This window comes from Rhinolophus sinicus, chromosome 14 (genome assembly GCF_057876585.1).
Source record: "Rhinolophus sinicus isolate RSI-liver-muscle chromosome 14, RSI-T2T, whole genome shotgun sequence".
In the NCBI taxonomy this organism is placed as follows: Eukaryota; Metazoa; Chordata; class Mammalia; order Chiroptera; family Rhinolophidae; genus Rhinolophus; species Rhinolophus sinicus.
The window spans coordinates 62,813,588-62,831,923 of NC_142514.1; the positions used below are offsets into that span (position 1 = coordinate 62,813,588).

Consider the following 18,336-nt stretch of genomic DNA (forward strand, 5'->3'; position numbering starts at 1 on the left):
GGTGTCCCTGCCTAAGGAGATGCTAAAGGGTGCTGGCCTGCGCCCTGGCTTCGTGCCACCTCCTGTTCCATCGTGGAGCCCTATGGCGCCAGTTCATGGTGCAAGTCTTACCACATATCAGCGGGGCTCCCTGAGTCCTTGAAGGGACTCCTCAGATGTTTTATACCAGCATCTTTGTGGAGTAAAGAATAAAAGGGTATCCAAGGCCAGCTTGAAAGTTAGAAAATAAAATCAAGTGGTCCCCATCCTTGGTAGATACCGGGAAATGAGAGACAATTTGGAATCACAGCGTTACAGCTCTGAAAACGCTGAACCACAGTAGTTTGGAAAATGTAGATTTAGGAAACCATTTTAACATACAGATCTATAAAAGATTATCAAAGAAATTGAAAAATATTTGACGTTCATTGTTTCACCATTTCACAGATTAGTGTCTTGGGAATGGGGATGGAATCGTGTCCTCACATGAAATGAACTTTATACACCTGGAGAGAAGTTCCCACGCTATCATCCCTTAGATATTTGTGAAAGCACTTTTGTGGTCCCCGGCCCAGGCGACACAGGTTAATTTCAGACCATGATGGAGATGGAGACAAATGTATAGTTTTCATTATAGAACGGGTGAAAAAAAGGGCATGTAATTTAAGAGCGGAAAAACAAAACAACAAAAAAACCTCCAAATGCCTCCCAAACAATATGAAATTTCTCCTTTAAAAGTCATTTTCTCTCCATACAGGTTTAGTGCTCTTTTGAGTAAATTAATATAATTTTAACATAAACTGAGCACCTACTATGGAGTAAACACTGTACTGAGAGTATTTCCAGTTTTATTCCTTTATTTATTGTTTTAAAACCTCCTGTGAAATTGGTAATATTGTTTATTGTTGCTTTATTTATTTATTTTTTTTTTAGAGAGAAAGAAACTGGTCTCAGAGATTTGTAGTGGATTCACATCTCAGATTATGAGTGGCCCAGTAGGCAATGCAACCTGGAGTTTTTGACAAGTGTCTTTCATCTAGAAAGCCTCTGGAAAACATACACCTAAGCCTTATCACGTCCATGATTGGCACTTGAGTATTTCTTGAATGTTTAGCCTTCCTTTTTGTTTAAACTCCCTTTGTGAAAACTAGGTTTCATGGTGGAGAAAGGGATCCTTAAGTATCTAAGATGGACATCACCACCCTTAGGTTAAGAATAGGGATCAGAAAGAAGATGCTGGAACTTCCCCCAGAATTAGCTTAGCAACATCAATGTCAGAAATGTACTGTTAGAGTCATTTGAGGGTGAGGAGGAACTCTTCATTACCTATTTGTTCATCGTTTTTCACTATCATTTACACTATATTGCACTTCATACTACACTTAAACTATTATTACTATAATATATTTTCTACTATTACTCTTCCAATTTCAGAGTTTTTAAATGGACCTAATGTCATATACCTTAGCAGAGTTTAGAGAAGTAACAGGGCCTTAAATCTCACACCATCTTAAGGAAGCTTTTTGAGAAATAAGGAATAAAATGAAATTGTTACCTTATGTTGTGTCATTGTTATTATGTTACCTTCTTAAATAAATACTCACACATCAGTACCATCCCGGCAGAAATCCCCAGAGCTCCATGTTGCTGATGAGCCTGGGCACTTGATGCCCAGTGAAGCCAGGCAGCTGCGACTTGGGGCCAGGAGGGCCTCAGCTTCAGAAATGTGTGATTCTTCTCTCCATGCACAGTTATTTCCTTTTAAAAAAGAGACAATGAAGGAACAGAACTGGAGGAGACAAGATACCTTTGCGATTAGTATTTTCTGTCTGTTTGACAGGGATATAAAAAAAGAGGATGAGGGGCCGGCCCGGTGGCTCAGGTGGTTGGAGCTCCATGCTCCTAACTCCGAAGGCTGCCGGTTTGATTTCCACGTGGGCCAGTGGGCTCTCAACCACAAGGTTGCCAGTTCAATCCCTCGACTCCCGCAAGGGGTGGTGGGCAGCGCCCCCCTGCAACTAAAATTGAACACGGCACCTTGAGCTGAGCTGCCTCCCGGATGGCTTAGTTGTTGGTTGGAGCGTGTCCTCTCAACCACAAGGTTGCCAGTTCGACTCCCGCAAGGGATGGTGGGCTGCGCCCCCTGCAACTAGCAAAGGCAACTGGACCTGGAGCTGAGCTGTGCCCTCCACAACTAAGACTGGAAGAACAACAACTTGAAGCTGAATAGCACCCTCCACAACTGAGATTGAAAGGACAACAACTTGACTTGGGAAAAAAAAAGAGGATGAGGTCTTAGGTGGTCCACCTGAGACCAAATTGTGATTTAGAACCTTATCAGTTATAAACTTGATGGACTGGTGACATCTCTAGCCATCTGTCTATATGTATAAGTTGACATTACTGGAGCGTATGTTTCTGAATGAAGGAAAGGGAAATTTTGTGCCAGTGGCCTTGAAAAACTGTCAAAAGCAATGGAGGGAGTGCTGTGGTGCCTATATTCCCTGCTCTCCCACAAAGTTTTCCAGTGGTTTTGAGCCCTTTGGGTAAGAAAGAGCCAGAAACTGAGAAATCCTTTTCACAAATGACTTTGTGGTATTTAGGATCTAAGAAATATTACTTTGGGCCCTGGTGACAAAGTAGAGCACAGAGTTGGAGAGCGGGCCATTCTCTCACCCAGTATGCCACAGACCTCTGTGCAGCTTTGCCACCAATACAGAAGGGCTCTGCCCAGCAAAGGCCTATTCTCATAAAGGACACTGGTGACCAATACCGGGTCAAGATAACTTGACAAAGAGTGTAGAGCAGTAGAACATGAGTGGAATTGTTTCTGAGCACCTGGGAGACACAGCTGAGGATTTTCTGTCATAATGAGGGAGACTGGGGGGAGGGGAGATAATTGTTAAATTTAGGATGATTGTTAAACCTTATTTCGGCAGTGATATTAAGAGTCTAATTAGGACAGAATTAAATGTATGCATTAATTTTTGAAAAATTGCCATTTATAATAGTAACATTCCACCCAAGATGATAACAGACTTTTCCGTTTGTTCATAGTTTGTCTTGTAATTCCCTTGTCAGGTATGTTTTTATAATTTTATTCATATATGTTCTGCACCTTTCTGATGAATATATACCAAATTATTTTCTATCATTTGTCTTTTGAATGAAATGTTCTTTCCATTCCATTTTCTGGTGCTTTTGCCTGAATAGAGAGAGACTTGTATTTCTGTAATTCATTTTGTATTCATCCAATACAACAAATTTTCTTATTACTTGTTTTTTTCATGAGAGTTTCTTAGGTTTTCTAAGAAAACATATCACTGGCATCAGGAACTTGACCTCTTTTTCCATTATTTATATCAGTTATTATATTTACATTTGCTAGAATCACAAATAATATGATTATAGTGTTGCCTGTCTGAGTCCTGGTTTTAAGGGAAAGATTTAATTTTTGCTGTTTAAGATAATGTTTGTTGGTAGGTTTTTCTTTATTATATAAGTAATTTCCTTCTGTTCCTATTTTGCTTTGAGCTTCCCTTGGATTGGTTGCTTGACCTTTATCTGATGTCTTTTTACTACTATTGATAATGGTCAGGTTATTTTCCCTTTAATTTTTAATGTAATCAATATGTAGATAGACTTCCTGGAATTGAACCGCCCTTTCATTCCTCTCATACAGCCTGTTTTGTCATGGCATATTATTCTTTTGATTCACTTCTCTACAATATCCTCTAATATATTATTTAAACATTTGGCATTTACAGTCATAGGTGAAATTGGCCTGCACTTTTAATTGTTGTTGTTGTTGCATTCCTTCTTTGGCTTCCGTATTTGAGGTATTCTGGCTTCGTAAAACTAACTCAAGAAATTTCTATCTTTTTCTAAGACCCACAATGGTTTAAATAATATTGAAATTTTCTATTTTTTAATGGTTAGATTAAAAATTCAACTGTGAATCAATCTGCCTTCTGCCTTTTTCAATAGGAGATCATTAATCACTTCTCCAATCTCTGCTATAATAATTGGTCTATTCAAGTTTTCACTAAGTCTGTGTCATTTGTGATAATGTATATGTATTTTCTAGGAAAGCATTTGTTTCTTGTAGGTTTTTTTTTTTTTTAAGGTACTTTCCAGAGTTGCCTTTAATATTTATTTAGAATTCTTTTAATCATTTTCCTACATTCACATGATTAATCTTGTCTAATTTTGATTTCATTCTCCTGTCCTCATCAGTCAGTCTCACAGTATACTTATCTGTTTTATTGGTCTTTTAAAGAATCAATCTTTGAATTCATTGTTCTTTTCTGCTATTTTATCTATTTTAATAATTTCAACACTTATCACTTAATTTTCTTTTCAAAGTTTCTTTTCTTTTGTTTTTGTTGTTCTTGTTCTTCCTGAATTCATAATTAAGGGCAATGTATTTTCTTCTGAGTTCAGATTTACTGGTCCCTATTGTTTTAGCATAAAGTATATGTCCTTAGTTATAGGTCTTCTGTTCAGTTAGACTTCAGGAGGTTCTCAATGATGGTTGTTCTGCAGTTTAGTAGTAACTCTAATGTGGTCCTGGGATGACGTGAGCACAGCAATTACCTGCTCCACCATCTTGACTGGAACTTTCCATTCCTTTTCTTTTTTTAATTTAAATAAAATGTCCCCTTCTAGTCCTAAAAGTATTGTTTGTGCATTTAGTTTCTTATTTAGTTTACTAAAAACAGTGCTTTTAACCAGTTCACAATGTCTGTCCTTATCCTATTTAGAGCTTTTAACATTCTGTTCTACATTATTTGCTATTAATATTGTCCCTCTTGCTGTGTTTCTATGCAATTTCATTGTTTTGTTTTGTTGAGTTTTTTTTTCCTTTGGTTGTTCTTTTATTTTACTGTATTTTAACTGTGTATTTTGCAGAGAGCAAAAATCTGCTCTTTAAAAAAAATAAATCTAAGTCTTTTTTAATAAGAGAATGTTTGTCAAATCATGTTTTTACATAATGCCTGATATACTTGACATTATTCTTTCCATTTTATTTTTACTCATGCATCATTCCATGCTGTTTTCCCCTTTACCTTTATCTTATGTTTGCCAATCTCATCAAATTTCACTCATTCACCCTTGTTTATTTGCAAGTTCTACTGTTTTTTTCTTTTTCTTTTCATTAATGGTTATCTTCCTTTCCCTTGCTCTCAAGTATTATCACTGGACTATAATATAAATGCAAGATACTATTATTTTCCTTACCAAGATCTTATATTTCCCGTTTCTCCTCTTCCAGTTGAATAAGACAAGCTTTTTGGAATACTTTCCTCTTTCCACATTCTTTCTTTCCTACAGTTCAGTTATACTTCTCTCCTCATCTTTTTCCATCTTGAGATTTCTATCCTCGTCTATGTGTTACTTGGTTAAAGCCTTTTCTTGTGGATTTTCTCTGATGAAGTAAATAAGTAGTAAACTTTTTCTCATATATTTTCAAATATCTTTCTTTCGTGCTAAGGGGTAAATGATATCTTGTCCAGGTATTGAATTATTTGGTTGTGGTTCTATTCTGAAAGTAATCTGTGAATAGAACTTCATTCTTGCTTCCAGCTTTCATTGTTGCAAATAAGAAGTCTGATGCAAGTCTGATATCTTTTCCTTTGTAGATAATTTGTTCATAAATGCTTGGAAACTTGTGGTATTTTCCTTTATATCCTTAGCATTCAGGAGTTTTATCAGACTTAGGTATTAAAGTAAGGAATTTTTTTCTGATTGTTTGAATTATAGTTTAATTTACATTTGTTCTTTCTCTTCCCTTTGAAATTTCATACAAATTACGTCCCTTGGACCTGACTTCCATTTCCTTCTCAGGTTCATTTTTTGTTTCCTTATGCTTTAAGATATTTCTTAGCACTTGATTTTTCAGACCACTGGTTCAGATTTCAATAGAGACTATCTTCTTCAATTCTTCTCTTGATTTCTTTTTTATTTTATTTTGGAAGCTATGTTTTCAATTTCAGGAAAAATGTTTTTTATGCTGGTCTTAAATCTCAATTCAAAATGTCACTGTCTCCTACAGCTGCACTCTATCAGTGGCATGTTTGTTCTGATGACTGCTCTTCTCTTAGCTATTGCCTGGGTTATTTTCCTATATCAGCTCACTGGTGCTCAGATGCTAAATGACCAGGAATCTCACAGACCATGAAATATGAAGCTATCTCTACTTACCGTCGCCTGTAATTTAAAGCAGAGTCTGCCAGACCCTGCTGCTGCTCTCAGGTCTCCTGGTACTTCCATAGCCTAGGGAACAGGGAGATCCGTCTTTCTGTGTAGCTCTTTCTTAGAGTTGTGAGGGCAAGAAGATCTGAGCCAACATTGTCTTCTGTCTGGAGATCCACAGATCTCTGACCTCCCAGCATTGCCCAAATCTACTGCTTTTAGTCCTCACTAGTTCCCTGATGATGTTTTTTGCCCATCCCATAAGGGAAACAGCACTGAACTAATTTCCCTGTGCTAGAACCCCATCAGAGCCTGAGACCTCACTTCTATCAGCTGCCCATGAAAAAGCTAGCAGCCATTAGGCTTTTGAGAGGCAGATAGCTTACAGCTGAGGATAAAAGAAAAGGGAGCTGTGTTCATGGTAACATATGACTAAAATCTCCCTTAGGCCTAAACTGCATTTTTCTATAACTTGAATTAACTTTCATTTAAGTCTCTCACTTCATTAGTTAGTAAAGATTTCACCTCAGTCAATTCCAGATCTGTCCTCATTTTCCCTGGAACTGGATGATGGTTCTGGAGTTCTTAGGTGATACTGAGATGTTGACACAGGAGAAGTGGGTATCTGATCTGAGTTATCTATCCATTTTGCAGGCTCCACCTGCGTAGAGACACACTGTCTGTTTTAGTCATTATCACATGTCTTAACACCTATTTTCATATTATAAAAAGGACACATAAAGGACAATGAAGCTAGGGGTTCCTGTCTGAGCCTAGGTAGTCCATGCTTTGAAGCTTGGTTAGGCCTTGTCTGGAAAACTAATGTCTGCCAAGAATATATCCAATGAGGAACTGAAGATTTTCCTGGTAAAAACGAATTCCTCCTAAGGCAAAAAAAAAAAAAGAAAAAGTCAAGCACACAAGCTTGTCTCAGTAACCATGCCTCTGTGCAGAATTTGAGTACAGTTTGATATCTTTTGCTCACATTGTCCTCTAGCCCAGCTCTCAGGTTCAAGTCCTAGGAATGTGAGGCCTCAAGAAAAACTTAAACCTGTTTTACTGGAAACTCAGGAAGACATTGAACACACAAAACAGTAACATTTGGGACCTTCATGACAAAGATGTGTTTAGTTTTGTTTAATGTGGGGTTTGTTGCTGCTTATTTGTTTTCCTAATTTCAGCTGGAACCAGAGGACACTAACTTACCACAAGCATCAGCAATACCAGCAAACTGGGTAAAAGTGGCACCAGAGGCAGCAACAGACTCTGATTTTTAGAAGCTCAAACAAAAGGGAAGGAAAATGGCAAATTCTTTATGATAACTGGGCATCCTAAATTCTCAGGCAACTCTCTACCATCCCCATTTCTCTCCCTGAAATAACTGAGGAACATGCAGAGTGGAATTCCAGGGTACGTCACAAGTAGGTGGGGGAAAAAACTAGAAAATATGGGGAAAGACAGTAGGAATAGTAATTGCTATAATTACTGTGTTTCCGTTTTCCAACAGATGCTGAAGTTTAAGGAAATAATTTTCTTATCAGTTTGACAGAAAAGGAAACTGAGTCATAGGACCATCTGCTAGAGACTAAAGTGTAAGGACTAAAGTCTAGTTCATCCAGCTTATAACCCACAGTGTCATTCCTCTGTCACTTAAGGAAGAAATGGTTCAAAATAAATAGTCAACAAAGCAGATTAAAAAATAAAAACCCTCAAATATTTGTCCTACTGATTATGGCTTTTTGATTTTATAATTGGATTTGAGGGACCACAAACTTGTCAGGTCCACAAGCACAAAGAGTTATCTTCAGTCTTGTGCGAGGTTCCCACACATGAGTGATGTGTTTTACAGAAGGAACATGGTCGTTCCTATCCAATCCAACCCCATTTATTCACTCTGTCAAGGGTGTGGCTTAAGGTTTTCTGTTTGTTCCTCCCAATGACAGATACCTTCCTTTTCATAATTATATCTTGTACATCAGGTAATTTTAAGAGAGACTATAACATTTCTGATTGATAATTATGGTAAATCAATATTTTAATAACAGGATTTCAAGTTTATCAAGTTGATCTCCAGAAAAAAAAAATGTAAATAATTCAACCTACACAATCCAGAGAGGTGACGAGCCTGGTAGATTATTATGGTAAGAGAGCTAATAATAATAGTTATTTTTTTATTGACATTTTTGTAAGTAAATGCACTACACTAAATACTTCATTTTTAATTCTTATATAAATCCTATGAAGAGATCATATTATTCCCGTCTTATACATGACGAAACTGAAAATTTAAAGGTAGTAAATAGTTTCCCGTGTTGCAAAGCTAGAAATTGCCAGAGTGAGACTTAAATCCAAGTTTGTCTAAATCTAGGTCTTCCTGATTCTTGAGCTCTCGTCCTTACCGTTCCACTCTATTGCCTCATTAAGGAGGAGAAGTTATTAATAGTATATTCGATACCATTTGTGGACGCAAGTATCCCAGACTTAGAACATTTTATTAACCAGGCCAATTTCTTAGGGATACCCATTTCATTTGCCAAGCAAATAATGCAAAATTAAACTTGCAAGCCATTTCACCCACTCTCAGATTGCAAGAAGAGTAATTTCCGTAGAAGAACAAGGAATAAAAATCTGACTCACAAGAAATAATTCTATCAAACATATTTATGTATTGCCTCTGACCTTGCTTATTTGTCTTAAGTCACTGCCAAGACTAACAGATCCCATAAAACTCTCAAAATATGCATAAAAATTATTGTAATTCATCTAATTGTACAAAGATTTCAAAAGTATTTTTGATACTAGACAGAGCATTTATCTTCCAAAGGCTATTCTATCTCTTTTCTTAAGTATCATATAATAATTCACATGATGATTTTTGCGTTTTTAGTGAGTAAAAATAGGTTCCCTAGTTTTATTGTCTACTCTTCCCTTATAACTCACTGCCAGAACAAAATAGATTAGCATTTTAGATGCTTATGGTTATCTAAATATTCAAGAATAAAACCAAAAACATGGAAGCAACCAAAACAGAGTTAAACATGTCACAAAATTAATAATTTAATTCATAAAGCATTTCTTATTTTGTGGTTATTTGCCTGTAATTCCAACAAAAGCATTGCCTTGCACAGAACAAATAACCAATAAATGTGTGTTGAGCAAACAAATGAATGAAATCTTGATTATAGCAATTGTAATCAGTAAATCAACAACATCTATAGGCATAGTGGAAAATTGTTTTTCTTGCCCTCCCAGAATCCATTCATCCTTTTCCAGTGATATAACCCTTACTTTGGTGCATTCTTATCTTCTATTTGTATAACCACAGTGTCTTCATAAAACCAAGAGATAAGCATGAGGACTAAAATGAACAATCTGAAATTCTCCCAACACTTTGAATCTTGAGAATCTAGGACAGTTGGAATTCATTCTTTCCAGTAAACATACCCTAACAAGATGGATAAGTTGTCCTTTTTGCATGGACCATTGGAGTTGCCCTGGTTCTTGTCTAATTTGAACTTGGTTTTTTACCTTTCCTGTGGATTTTGTTAATTCCCCAGTATTAATATGTTTTTCTTCTGCTTAAATTAGCCAGAATTAATTTCTACTACTTAAAACTGAAGAATATAATACTTCAGCTTCCACTTAGAATGTACAAAGTTATAAAGATTATCACACTAAAACTAATAATGAGAAAAGAGGTAATTAATCTACAAAATCATAACTTTCCTGGATCATTTCAGAGAGCTGAGATCACAAAGCAACTGAGTGATCTGAATTCCAAAGAGAGACATGCTCTTTCAAAAAGAGATGGAACTGATGAACTTTTTGACCCATGACAGAGTAGGGAAAACCTGTGGCCACAACGTAAGTGGGTAAAAAAAAAAAAAAGGAGCTAACGTTAAAAAAAAAATTAAAGACACATGTGGGATGATGCATCAGTGTAGGATAGTTGAACATCCCCAAAACGATGGGAAATTGCTCTCACCCTCCAGCTTTTTCTCATGGCCCTACACAGGGTACTCACAGAAAGACTGGGGACAAGGCAGGAGATCTGAGAGCCACCTCACTAATGCAGGTGTGAGGAAGTAATGGGAAGCTGTTAGAGGATGGACACAAGGCTTTATTTACTTCCCTGTTTTCTTCTCTCCATTTAAGCAAAAGCCTTCAATCATTGTGGGGAGGGGAGGCAAACCCTCTTGCCTACAGGGTAGAGGCAAAGATTGATTACATTTAAGGAAGGAGTAGAAGTTTCTGGAGGAGAGGAGGAAAAACTGCCACTTAGGGAAAGGCAAGAAACTCCTGCACAAGACCAATGCCACTGGTAGGATGTGTAGACATATTGAGAAAGCTTCGCCTCCAAGGCCCAGTTGTGTTGGCCTGCCAAAGAATGAGACTGGAACAGGACAACAGAGAATCCCCCCACAACAGCATTCTACTATTGGGGGAAGGGCAAGATTGTGGGCAGTCTGAAAGCTGAGGGAGGAGCAGAAACAATGAGAGAAACCCTTTAGCACTCTGTCTCCCTCCCCAAACCCAAGGAGTTCAACTGCTGAAAGAATTTGAAGCCTATAGTACAGTGAAGATAACAAAAGCAAAAATGATACCCAAATCCAGCTCAATTCCTGACTATATTGACTCAAATCCACATGAATGGTCCCACAGAAGAAGAGATGCCATATCCAGGAACAAACACTATGTACCTTAGTCTTTCCTATCCTATATGTCATGTCCAGTAGTCAATATAAAATTGAGAACAAAAAGCAAGAATAAAACAACCTACTGAGAGAAGATAAAATAATCAACAGAAATAGACTCGTAAATGACCCAGATGATGCAACTATCAGACAGAATCTTTAAAATAATTATAATTAATATTTTAAAAGATCAAATGTAAAAGTTGGAGAACATACATAACCTGAGGAGGAATTTCAGCAGAGAAATAGATCATGAGCCCCATCTATATTTGTGAGGAAATTATATTGCCAAAAAGGCTATGAACTCTGACTAAATCAACTTTTAACTATTTGACATTTGGAACAACTGTCAGACTCCCAAACTTGCAACAGGAAAAAAAAAAAAAAAAATGAGCTGTGAAAGCTGGACAGGACTCTCCAGAAGGATTTGCTTATGGATTGAATGTGGATATGAGAGGAAGAGAGGAGTCAAGAAGCCCTATTCATCCTGACTAATTGAAAATAAGGAATGGCGATGCATTAACTGATCTGTGGAAGCATATTGGAGTCAAAAGTTTGGTAGTAGTGTGGGGCGGAGGATTGGAGAGGCAATAACAAGTTCCATTTTCAGATGTGTTAAGCTTGAGATGTTTATAAATATCTAAGTGGAGCAGTGAAGTAGAAAGTTAGATGTATGCGTTTGGAATTTGGAAGAGATTTCTGGCCTTGAGAAATAAAATTGGGAGTTACAAACATATAGATGAGATTGAAAGCTATGAGTCTACCTGAGAGTACTAAGAGAGTGGATACTGACAGAAGCAGAAAAGGTCCAAGGACTGAGCCTAAGGCCTTCCAAACTTAAGAGGTCTAGAAGAAGAGGAGGACCCAACAAAGGACACTGCTTTATTATCCCTAGACACATCTGATTGTATGAGAGGTTGTATATTCCTGACAGAATGACATTTATTTCTGAGCCATATTTGAACAGTCACCTTAAGACCTGGAAATATGATCTTTTAAAAATAAACAGTCATGATTTTTTTTTTTTACTTGTGTCAGGTTTTTGAGGGGTTTTTTTTATTGTTTTTTATTTGTTTGTTTGTTTGTTTTGCCAAAGTTAAACAATTTAATATAAAAATGCCATTTTCTGTTCATATAGTATATATTTTTTAAGTACATAGCAGTTATAATTTGCATTTAGCCAGAAAACGTACCATTATATAAATTTGTGAATGTAATAAAAGAAATAAGAAAAGCATAAATAAAAACTTTTGCAGTATTTACACTTATATGGGAACTACTCCAAATAGTACTAAAGAAAGTAAATTGGCAGTAAAAATGAAACTATGGCTTCTACATACTGATGAGAACTTCAACGTTTTTCAGAGTTTTGTATATTTTCAATATGAAGTTTTGGCTGTATTTTTTTTTTCAGAGTCAGTTATGAAGTGTGACGTGTAATAACCACGTGTTATAACCACGTGTAAAATAACGTGTAATTTCTGTGTAATAACCATGTTTTCTAGCTTCTGTATTCTGATGCTTTGGCATCTGGGGCCTCGCTGAACCTGGAAGGATTTCCCTAGGAACAGCTAATTCCTAGAGATAGCAAGCAATTTACCTACCATGTTTCCCCAAAAGTAAGATCTAACCGGAATATAAGCCCGAGCATGATTTTTCAGGAGGACATCCCCTGAACATACGCCCTAATGCATCTTTTGGAGCAAAACTTAATATAAGACCCAGTTTTATTTTCAGGGAAATATGGTACCAGTATGTCTTTCATATGCAGCCGACCAATCCAGAGCCCACACCTTCAACCACTTCCTCTAATGGGCTCTCACACTCAGGGACACTATTAACCTGCCCTAATGACCTCAGGACCAGGTATCAGACAACTAGCATCTATGTTCCACAGATTGCTGAAATTATTCAAACGATCTAATCCTAAACCTTCTTACTCTGCCTCACCTGTTCCTTCCTCCAGAAACCACAATAAAGGTTCTTGCCTTCATATCCCCCTCTCCCTTTGCCTCCTGACCAACCTTGGCATTACCCATTTGGCCCTGCGGGGTTTGCTGTGTCTTCTCTCTCTAGGGATCTGTAAGTGTAAACTTCCTTCATAGCAACCATTTGTGTCTGCCACTTACCATACTTGATTAAAGCAAATCCCAGGTGCCTGATTCTGCATTGCACCTCACAGTAGGAGCTTTATTATAACAATACAAACAAAACTAGTTCAGAAAAGGCAAAATCCTCCCAATTCTAGTTTTTCTTAATGTCTGGCTAGCTTCCTACTTTGGGGAACAAACGATACATTGTCATCTCCGGTTTGCTGAAGTGAGTGTTAACTAGGAGAATAAAGTTTTCCATCTCCATGGTGTATCATAACTGAAGGCCTCAAGACATAAGATTTTTAGTGATAGAAGCTCTTGTCTTTTTTCCCTTGTTCATGAGCAAATTTTAAAATTCATCTTTGCAGTGATTCAGATCTTGCTCGTTCTATTGCATTTTCCAGTTTTCTTTTCTAATTCTGAGCCACCACTTTATCTTTACCCCTCCAATATATATGTATATCTCAAATTAATGCAAGTTGAGTCTTGTTGAATTGCTCCTTTGACATCCTTTTATTGAAGTAATTAATGGGGAGATTAATGATTTATTCTACAGGGAAAGGGATATGGAGAGCTTTTGCCCTTAGCTCATCTCTTGTGAAATGAGATTACAGGAAGCTTGAATGTTTATCTTTTGTGAGTGGGTTTATTATGACAGGATTTACAGGCAATTCTTTTTTTCATGCGTTTACATTCCAACATCACTAACTAGAGTGCTTTGCCCCAAGATCATGAGATGAGATGCTGTAAGTCCCCAGAAGATTTGATTGCTGTGTCTGAGGACCACCCTGGTGGTCTTTCCAGGGCCTCTGTCTGTCTATTCCATTTCGGATTCAGTGAAGCCATGTGGTGTGTCTCCATAGATGGAGGATTCCCCTGAGTGTTCTTGTCATGCCATGCGACGCTCTGACTTGTGTTCAATGAAATGCCAAGCGTCAGAATCATCAAATTGCACTAGTTTGGGTGGTAGTTTTGGCTGCAAACTTTATAAAGTGATAGATCAGAAATAGCAATATTACTAATGATATCAATGTCAATATAATTTAGCATTTTAGAAAGAGATTGGCTGAAAGTAGCTAAGAAGGGGATGCTATTCTTCGTACTGAACTGAAGAGAGAATAAATTAATCACCACATTACTTTTTACTTTATTATCACTTTTTATAACAAATTCAAATTTATTATTATTTAATTTAAAGAGTTGTCTGTCAGGTGATTGGGGTTTTCGTGGGGAGGATGCTAGCAAAGGAATCCTCAAAATCCAGAAAATTTAGGTTATAGTTACCTACTTCTTTTTCCAATGAAGAGATTGATGTATAGAAATGGTAACTGTTGTCAATTTCTCATCAGTGTAGATTCTGGACTAGGAGCATTGCTGGTGTGATCCAGCTTGTCATTTCAAACGTTAAGACACTAATTTTGGAGCAACTCATACCTCCTCCCAAACATAATCATATTCTGCTGTATGATTATAATTATCCTGTCTGATCCTATCCTATCACCGTACATTACACTGTATAAGCCAAGGCTGATAGAAACACAGAAGCTTCAGGCAATTGAGCCTGATTTGGAGTAATGGAGAATACTCTGTCAAGGAAGCTAGAAGCATCATGAAAAAGGGATGGAAACACAGCTGCAGACACCTCATTGTCTTACAAATTGGAACATCTGCCCGCAGAGGTGTGGGAGCAGCTGGGAGAGTATGCTGCTCTTTGACTTGGGAGGAATACAACCTTCTCTTACCGTGTTTCCCCGAAAATAAGACCTAACCAGAAAATAAGCCCTAGCATGATTTTTCAGGATGACATCCCCTGAACATAAGCCCTAATGTGTCTTTCGGAGCAAAAATTAATATAAGATCTGGTCTTATTTTCGGGGAAACTCAGTATCTAGTCGTAACTGAGCCAAAAAAAACCTTTCTCTTGCCCCTCATGGGGTTGTTTTTGTCATTCCTTTTTAAGTTTCTTCTGTTTTGCCAACTCATATTCTTTTATAACTGTTAAAATTATACGTGTCATGACTTACCATAGATTTATATTTTGATACAAATTATGTCAATCAAATCCGCATCTCACTGAGATAGCAGCAATTGCGTGGCTGCTGGTCCAATATCAGCGTGCTGGGCTATGGAACACATGCTAGAGCTCCCCAGGAAAGGTCTTGCTCCTTGCTCCTTCCCCAGTCCTTTCTTTCTTCCCTTCTCCTCCTCCCATTTGGTGAGGAAGGATGGGAGCAAAAGCCCAGGAAAGTTTTATGAAGCTCCATCTTTGACGTCTCTGATAAACAAGAGATTGCTTGCTAGTCTGCAAACTAGAAATTTCTGGTGCAACGCAGGACTACATTACCAATTGCAGGATTCCTGGCGACAGCTGGGAGACTGATATCAATGCTTGATTCCCCACTAAAGTATTGGGGTTTATAGTCATAGTTGATCCAAAATTTTAAATTTTACTGCCTGCTTTGTATGCAATTTCCTTTTCTATTAAACAAACCATTTAATCCCAAAATGTGTCACCATTTCTCCCTAGTGAATGTGTAAGATCTATACTAATTCTGAGTACTTCATCTACTAAACCTGGAGGTGGGTGAATGCTCATGTTCAAAGACATCTGGTAAGGAACTAGAGAGAGAAAAGAAGTCATGCAAGATTAATATATGTGAGGCAAACCAGAATTGACACAGTGGCAACATGAAAGAAAAGGTGTTTAACTTTCTTGTATAAGCATTTTTAAGTATAGTATATCCATTTTGCAGCAAGACTAGAGACATTAATGCTCTGTTCTCCATGTGGCCTGTGCATTCCGGCAACACAGTATTAATAAGATAGCAGTCTGGATGGCCGACTGGCCTATTTTAACATGTCCCCAATCTCTAAAGTGCGTTAGAGGATCTCTGAATCTGACACTGGTAATAGTATGTAACTTCTCACAATATGATGAAAATATCATTATCAGCTCAATTTTATGGATGAGGAAATGGAGACTCAAGAAGATAAAATAACTTGCTCAAGGTTACAAATTTAGAATGTAGCAACTAATACTTAAATCTGCATTTCTAAACTACTTCACAATATTTGCCCAGCTGCACCAAGCCCAAAATGTGGTCATCATTGGAGTTCTCCTTCTCATTCAGACTTCTCATCCAATCAGTCACCAAGGCCTATTCTTTTTATTTCTATAATAGTTTTCCATTTGTTCTTACTTTTCTATTACTACTGCTCCTAGCCTAGGTTCAGGACCGTTCACTTCTAGCTAACATTAATTCTAATAGTCCTGCCTCAAATTCTGTCCCATTTCTAATCCATCCTCCATGTTGTTGTCTGAGTGGTTTTGTTTTAATAATATGAATATAATCAATTTTGCCTCTTCCTTGCTTAAAAATCTTCATTAATTCTCCATAGCCTTCAAAGTCAGTCTAGACTCTTAGTGTGATATGCTCTTAGTTTGAAATGAAAGAGCCTTGGAAATCTTCCCTCTTCTTATCTCTTTCATTCTGGTCAATTCTACCACCAGCTCCTCAGTCCCCCAGCTGCACAGTCCCCACGTGAAACAGGGTCAAAACTCCCACCATCCAAGCAGTTCTGGGCATGAACTTACAGAGAAGTCTCTTTCTTTGTGATTAATTATTCAAAATTCTACTTTTAAAGCACAAAGCCTTTATCAACTATATTTAAGGAGCCATGGATATTTATATCCCTATATGTTTCTTCACAGGCAATGAAGAAATATAACGGTATCCCTTTTTCCTGCAACTCTGCAAAAAAACCTGTTGTGAATGACGGGGAGATTCATTTCCTCTTTCTGTAGTGAAGTAGGTAGTAGTTATTCAGATTGCTCTGTCTTTTGTTAAGAAAATGCATTTCTAAAATAAATGCTACATATAAAAAGGTTTTTCTTACTCCCTAGAAGTCATTTATTTCACTGCGTGGAATTGTTAAATTTCAAACCATGACTACATGACTTGATATAGTATGCTCAAATATAGTCAAAATATTTCCTCGCTTTCAGGGCTATCCTTCCTGCCCTTTTGATGTCTTGCTGTGACCAATGAAATGAAGTGGAAATGGCGATGCCAATTCTAAGCCGCTTTCAGAGCCTTCATGTGGTTTCACAGTTCCATCTATGTCTAGAGACAGATTTCTTTCTCATCATAGACACCAAGATAAGGGGATGTGGTTCAGAATTTTTGTCAATCTTCAGCTAGTATGTAATAAGAGTAAGAAAGAAACCTTTGTTGTAGGAAGGCACCAAGATTTTTGGATTGTTTGTAACTCCGGCATATCTAGCAAAAGTGGACTGTTACAACTGGGGCTTTGATATTTTCTGGCTCCATACTCCACCATGTGGATTATTTACACGTTCTCATACATAATCATTTAAGCATCTTTGGTTGGTTTCCATATGCACCATGGTAGACTCTTATTGCATATCTTCAAAATTCAAAGTGGGGACAATGACTATCAAATGTCTCAGGATTGCGAGGGACCTTAATGTCATTTGGCCTGATTTCCTGTATGGCACTTGGATATTCTATATAATATCCCTGACAAACTTATGCTTAAACAGCTCTAGTGGTTAGAAACTCGTTCCTTTCCAAGTTAGTCTATTTCATTTTGAGACAGCCTTATGTGTTAGAAAATTCCTCCTTACGTTTAGTGGAATTTGTTTTCCCTTAGCTTCGTATAGCCTGTGGTTTTAATTCTACTCTGTGACCCTATGCTTCTCTCTCCTCTTCCTTTGTCTGCTCTCCTCTAGGCTAATTCTTTCCAGATCATTCAAATGTTTCTAGCCAAATGTTTTTTATAGGCCATGATTTAAATTCCTCATCACTGAAATACAGGGAAAGCCATGTGAAGAAACAGGGAGAACGCAAATTAATACATCCCCTGGTACCTGACATGCAGCTATTCATCTGAAAATGCCTTTTTCTCCATCCCTATCAATAAGGCCCATCAGACGCAGTTTGCTTTCAGCTGTCAAGACCAGCAATACACCTTCACTGTCCTACCTTCTGAGTATATCAACTCTCCACCCTGTGTTATAATTGAGTTGACAGGGATCTTGGTTGCCCTTCCCTTCCACATGATATCACACTAGTCCGTTACACTGGGGACATTTTGCTAATTGAACCTAGTGAACAATAAGTAGCTACTGCTCTAGACTTGTTGGTAAGATATTTGTGTGCCAGACAGTGGGAAATAAGTCCAACAAAAACGCAGGGTCCTTCTGCTTCAGTGAAATTTCTAGAGGTTCAACAGTATAGGGCAAGCCGGGATATCCCTTCTAAAGTAAAGAGTAAGTTGTTGCATCTAGCTGCTACTACAACCAAAAAAGAGTCACATACCTACTGTGTTTCCCTGAAACTAAGACTGGGTCT

At 37.5% G+C, this 18,336-nt stretch overlaps 1 pseudogene; it reads right to left on the reverse strand.

The window, feature by feature from the left end:
- Nucleotides 1-13,112: 13,112 nt before the first annotated feature.
- Nucleotides 13,113-13,906, reverse strand: LOC109436566 (nuclear factor erythroid 2-related factor 2 pseudogene; annotated as a pseudogene).
- Between the last annotated feature and the right edge of the window lie 4,430 nt (nucleotides 13,907-18,336).